This window comes from Populus trichocarpa, chromosome 8 (assembly GCF_000002775.5).
Source record: "Populus trichocarpa isolate Nisqually-1 chromosome 8, P.trichocarpa_v4.1, whole genome shotgun sequence".
Classification (NCBI taxonomy): Eukaryota; Viridiplantae; Streptophyta; class Magnoliopsida; order Malpighiales; family Salicaceae; genus Populus; species Populus trichocarpa.
Window position 1 is genome coordinate 15,186,370 of NC_037292.2, and position 7,037 is coordinate 15,193,406.

Genomic DNA, 7,037 nt, shown 5'->3' on the forward strand with positions numbered 1-7,037 from the left:
TAAAGAGGCAATTGAAGCTAGTCTCTTGGTCATTGTTTCTCACAACCCTAATGAGTTTTGAAGTCATGTAAATTTAAACTTTTAAAATTAATTATTTGTAATATAGAAAGTAATGATATTGTCCCACAAAGATACAAGTATTTGGACTTAACTTCTCAATCAAGACAAGCTATTTAAGTTTAGATTTAAGCAAACCAAGTAAAGATGCACTAAGTATACTATCTTAAGAAAGCAACTAATATGCAATTTAAATGATAAATAATTAAAAGAGAGATTTTGTTTATGATCTAAACTAACTAGAAACAACTTAGAAAGCAAAGAAAAAAAAAAGAAATCAATTCTAAAAAATAAAAAGGCAAATTGGTAGAAAGTAAAAAAAGAGAGAATATAAATGTTTTTTTTTATAAGAATTATTCCTTAATGATAATTAAATATCAATAATTTAATTTAAATATGTTTTCTGTAAATGTCATTTTGTTGGCTTAGATTAATGAAGATCGTTTCACAGTTGGTAAATAGATAATTTGACTAATATAAAAGTTTATCAAGATTCGTTAGCATTATCTTCTCCGTAATTATCTGATTAGTTTAGATTATTTAAGAGATAAGTTCAGATAGTAGAAAAAGTTATCCGAAGATAACTTTATTAATGTTTATGTAAAACATGTTAGTAGTATGTTATCAACATGACAAACTAAGAAACTTGAAGATTATCCTTATCCTTATCTTATAAGGCATGTATATAAGGAAGGCTAAGTCTGAAGAAAGGAGTGTATCGTGTGCTTCAAAGGAAAGTCTCATAATGTAAAAGCATCAATTACATTGAAGCAATGTATCAACCAACTAAGGAGTTTACATAGAGTTTTTCATCATATACTTTTGACATATAAGGAGTGTGTAGGAAATTCTCAAGGAGAATTAGTTCCTAAAGAGTTGGAGAGCCTGCAGACTTCTAGGAGGAGTTTTCGTGTGAACTATTAGCAACTAGAGGTTCCAGCTAGGTTGACAACAGTTTAAAGATCATTAGATGTACTGGCAATGTGAAAAACTGCAGTTTAAAGATCATTAGATGTACTGGCAATGTGAAAAACTGCTAAATTATAATCTGAGTAAATTAAATACAGTACCGAATAGATTAAATAAAAGGATTTCAAGTATTGCAATATGATCAATCCTCAACTTTAATTATAGAAAAAAAATATAATTTGAAATATAGAATTTCAATCATCAATCCTCAACTTTAATTATAGAAAACAAATATAAGATATTCATTTTTACATTAAGATATAAAATAATTTGAAACACAAATCCTTGTGTTAATTTAAGACCCATGAGTACTAACCTGTTAAAATTGAAAACTAAGCTTGTCACAAATTCAAAAAAAGGAAAAGGATAAAAAAATAATTTTAAAAACAATAGATTCTCTGATTCTCTTCTCCTATAATCTGAACGTGATTTTCCCTTTCTTTTTTAGAGGTTAGGATCAGTTATAGGGAATTAAGGAGTGAAGAAGTTTTCTAGTTAATAACTAATCCCTAATCAGATTACTTTAAGGCTTCCTCACAATAATCTGACTCTAAAAACTTGTGTAGTGACTTTGATTTTTTTAAGAGGTTTTCTTGTCATATGGGATCCTTGACACATCATTAATGAGCTACGATGTCATTATTAAAAGATTGATTGGATTTGCACTAGTTTGCTCGTATATTTCAAGTCTAACTTCAAATATATCATTCTATCTTATCTGGATGAAAAACTTGAGATGCTTAGTTTTTTGCACAACTTAAATAGCAACAAAATTCCACTTATAACTTAATATATGTTTCAAAAAGTACACAAAGGTCCAATTTGCTAGATTTGCTCTAACCAATTCTAATCCCATTAGGATTCTTTGTTCAAGTTGGATTCCTAATGCAATAAGGATTTGCACTTTTTAGCTCCAATGACTCACCCTAATGTGCTTTTAGTTATTTACTTGAAATTATGATAAAATATTTCATTTAGTTTCTTTTTATATTTTGTATTTTAATAGTATTATTAAGTACAAAACAAGTTAAGTAAACCATTGTAAGATATAAAATATGTATAAAAAAACCAAGAATAAGATGCTAGAAAGTTAAAATAATATGAATGTATCATATAAAAAAAACGATAAGCACAAACTTGAAGCAATACTTTGAAGTTGTAGTTTTTTTATTTATTAACGTGGGTGTTCGGGCCAGCTTGCGCGCACCTCGACGAATCCCACGGGCCTTGAAGTTAATGACCATATAAGCCTCCAGTGGTCATCATAGTAGTAATCACAGAGCTCGAACTTGAGACCACAGGGGGAGCAAACCCCTTGATCCCAAGCTCTTACCACTGGACTACCTACTAGATGGTTGAAGTTGTAGTTTTTTAGTTCATGTATTGATGTCGTCATGGCTTTGATTGTGTCATAAAAAACTGATGTGCATCATGGGAATTATAATCCATCTTGTAAAGCTAAAACTAATGTGCAAAAGGATTCAGATGGTCCAATGACAAGAGCGAGAGCGAAACAACTACAAAGGGCCTTGACGAGTCAAATTGGAATGATTGAAGCTGCGTCAGAGTTAAAAATTAGCAATCAGTTTGAAATTGGTTCAAGGATGTTTATTTGCCTACAATTGGAACTTGGAGATGAGAAAAGCCCTTAATTGTTCTTTTGATGCTGGGCTACTCGAATTTGGGTTGATATGCAAATAAGTGAAGGAATTGATGCTGTTTATGGGCAGAACAGCAAATGAATTTGAACCTGAATTTGAAGTCATCCATTGCATGTGAAAACAAGACTAATCTAGGTGGATTTCAAGTTCAGAACGTGTTCTTTCTAGATTGTCCAACCATGATTGCATTGGACTTTTGTGTAAGAAGATATGGTTGTTTTAAATTTGGTCTGTTTATGTTAGAAAGGTCAAAAAACGTGTGCTAGTTAATTTGTCTAGGTTAGTTTGTCAAAGTCTGTTTTTTGGGCTTGACTTCTGCCATGTTGAATTATTCCTAACTTTGGAGGGATGTTCCAATTATAAATATAGTATCAGAATATGTAATAAAGAACTTTTGGCCAAGATTTGAAACTTAATTCACAGAATTAAGAGTTGTTCTTCCAAATTGATTTTGTGAAGAACCCTACCTGACTTATCACTCTTCAATCACAAAGAGTGTGGTGTCGAAATCCTAGATTGATCTTTGTGGCGTCCAGATCGACTTATCAAAGTATCATTCTAGTCTATCCTCCATCTTATTTACCTTGAAATCACTATAATCCATCCTAAACACCAAAAGAAAGACAACACAACCAGACCCATCCTTCATCCATTTTTGTCAGATTCATTGTTGCCGATTTTCGAATCATTCACGACATGATTAGTACTTAAAAGTGCATTTTTATCAAGGTTTTATATCATTATTTTGCACTTGAAGTATCAATAACTCCTTAACTAAAGCATGTTTTATAATAACGTATCTAATAATATAAGATACCTTTAATTTATGGTAAATGTTCATCTTAAATGCAGGCCTATCACATAAATGAAAGAATTGATTGATGAGTTGAAGTACTGAAATTGAAAGGACAAAGAGATGGCCAAACTTAGAAAAGAGATGTTGGTGCAGTCCAAACTGGAACATTGTTCGGTAATCGGGCTATATCTGGAGCTGTAGATCTCGGATTTAGGTCTACTTTATATGGATGGAAAGGTAAGACATAGGCCTACAACTTTCATGCGGAGCCCAAGATTTAATAAGGCCGTTTTCGAGTCCAAATTGTAGCAACAATGAAGAAGCCCGAATCTGTCCTGCAACCCAGACACTGTTCAGTGTTCAGCCCATATCTCGAGTTCTAGAAGTCCAAATGATCTCAAATTTTTATCCTGGAAAGATGAGACAATTCCCTAGAACTTTCATGATTTAAGTTTGTTCAAATTATGACGTCATCAATGACGTTTTTGGCAGACAAGAAGATAAGAATTGTCACCAAGTCAAGATGTGGCCACCCACTCATCAATTAGTCAACAAATCAATAGTTCCGAATTTTGGCCTATAAAAGGAGGCATTTGCCATGTATTTAGGCATCTTGGTTTTCAGATCAAGATCATGCTCTTGCTCTCTCTTTATATTTTGTAATGCTTAAGTTTTGCTTATATTAATTTCTTGCTTATGCTTTTCATTTCCTTTCCTTGTTTATTTATGTTTCTTTCTTTCATTATGTGTTGCTAAGTTAATTATGTCAAGGTGAAAAGGGTACACTAATGGTGTAAGAATAAGTATAATATAAACTTAACATGGACCTTAATGTTGGATACTAACATGCTTTATATTTGTTATCTTGTTCACTTTTAATACTTTGCTTGTTAAATGGTTAATCTAGATTTATGTTGTATAACACTTGGTACAACAAATACTTGGCACTTTCATAGCCCATACTGTATGGTATAACCGACACCTGAGCTATGAAAGGAACTTGATTTGTTGTTAACATAAGTTATAATCATGAATGCATGACAACATTTACAAGTATTAGCTTTATTCGAATAAGATAACTAATGTAATCATGTTAACAATTTGTAATCCGATTGGAACCTCCTTTGTGTGTGGTTTCCAGTTGAGTAATAAAAAGAGTTTATACTATACTTGTTTGAAATACCATTAGTGGATCCTCTAACCTTGACATTTGTTGTTATCATTGTTTAATCCTTACGTTAATCTTCCATCTCAAAGTCCTCATCAACTTCTTCCTCTTCTTCTTCACTATTATTATTATTGTTGTTATTGTTGTTATTGTTGTTATCTATAATTTATACAATTAACCTCCCTGTGGTTCGACCCCGGTCTTGCCGGGTTATTTATTACTTCGACACTCCTGCACTTGGGAGAAGACATCAATCTTTTGGTCGTGTCAAGTTTTTGGCGCCGTTGCCGGGGAGGTAAATTCTTGTACAAATTATAGTATTTATTTTATTTTCTCTTTTTACTTTTCTTGTATTTAACTTTGTTTCTTTTGTGTTTTTTCCTTTTCTTTTGTTTTCTTCTTCTTTTTATTCTCTTTTTACACGTGCATGAGAGTGTGGTCACGTACATTAAGTGGTAGACTTTGTAGGGTATCCTCATCATTTTCAGAAAATATGGCCGAAGAAGATAACCAATCGCTTCACAATGAGAATAATGAGAATATTCGGGTTAGAACTCTTAGAGACCACATGAATCCCACAAGAACAAGTGCACCCTCATGTATAGTTTTTCCCCCTGATGCATCTCATTTTAATTTTAAGCCAGGCATTATTCAACTTTTACCTTCTTTTCATGGTTTAGATTTAGAAAATCCATACTTGCATTTAAGGGAATTTGAGGAGGTCTGTAACACCTATAATGACTCAAATTGTAGCATGAACACCATTAGGTTAAAGCTTTTTCCTTTTTCACTAAAAGATAAAGCTAAAACTTGGCTACAAAATTTGAGACCTGGATCCATTCGTGCTTGGGATGAAATGCAACAACAATTTTTAAAGAAGTTTTTTCCATCTCACAGAACAAACTCTTTCAAAAGACAAATAATCACTTTCTCTCAAAAACCAGGAGAAACATTTTACCAATGTTGGGATAGGTATCGAGACTTGCTTAATACTTGCCCCCATCATGGTTTTGAAACATGGAGATTAGTTTCACATTTTTATGAAGGGTTAACTCCTAGAGATAGGCAAATGGTTGAATTAATGTGCAATGGAACTTTTGAGGATAAAGACCCCAATGAAGCCATGGAATACCTAGACTTGCTAGCTGAAAATGCACAAAATTGGGACACTACAGGAACTTATGAGGCACCAAGTAAAACCCAACCTCATACATCTAGTGGAGGTATGTACAACCTTAGGGAAGATCATGACCTCCAAGCCAAGTTTGCATCCTTAGCTAGAAAAGTCGAGGCACTAGAATTGAAAAAGAGTGGTCAATTAAAATCTGTTCAAGACATTGCGTGTCAAATCTGTGAAACCAACGAACATTCAACCAATGACTGTCCAACCTTGCCTTCTTTTAAAGAATGTCTCCATGAACAAGCCCACGCATTAAACAGTTTCCAAAGGCCCAATCATAACCCATACTCGCAAACATACAACCCTGGTTGGAGAAATCACCCAAATTTCAATTGGAAGAGTGAGAACAATAATGCTCAAACTTCACAGCCACCGTTTCAAGCACACCATAATTTCCAAAATTCTCATGGATATGCACCTCCTTATGCTCCGCCTCCTAGAAGAAATCTTGAGGAAACATTGCATGCATTTATGGAAAAGCAAGAGGCAATTAACACTCAACTTGCTCAAAGCATGACAGATTTTAAAGATACTCTTGCAAAGTTCACATCTGCTCTCAGTTTCCAAGAGAAAGGTAAGTTTCCATCTCAACCACAACAAAATCCCAAGGGGCAGTACCATGCAAATGCAAGTAGTTCGGGAAGCCAACACATGGATCACGTAAAATCAGTCATCACTCTTCGCAGTGGTAAGGTTATTGAAAAACCCATTCTTGAACCTTGTGAGAATGATGATGAGTCAATCTCTGAGGGTAAGGAAGGGGTTGAATCTGATCATTGCAAAGAAAAGACTGATTCTCCGCCAGCACTTCCATTTCCTCATGCCATGACCAAACAAAGGAAAGTTAATCACAACTCTGAAATCTTTGAAACTTTCAAACAGGTAAGGATCAATATACCTTTGTTGGATGCTATTAAACAGGTTCCTTCTTATGCTAAATTTTTGAAAGATCTGTGCACTGTGAAGAGAAAATTGAATGTGAAAAAGAAAGCCTTTTTAGCCGAACAAGTAAGTGCCATTCTTCAGAACAATAATGCATTGAAATATAAAGACCCTGGTTGTCCTACAATTTCTTGCTTTATTGGAGAACATAAAATTGAAAGAGCCTTACTTGATCTTGGAGCTAGTGTGAATTTACTTCCATATTCAGTTTTTCAAAGTCTCAATCTAGGTGAGTTAAAACCAACTTCTGTGACTCTTTTACTT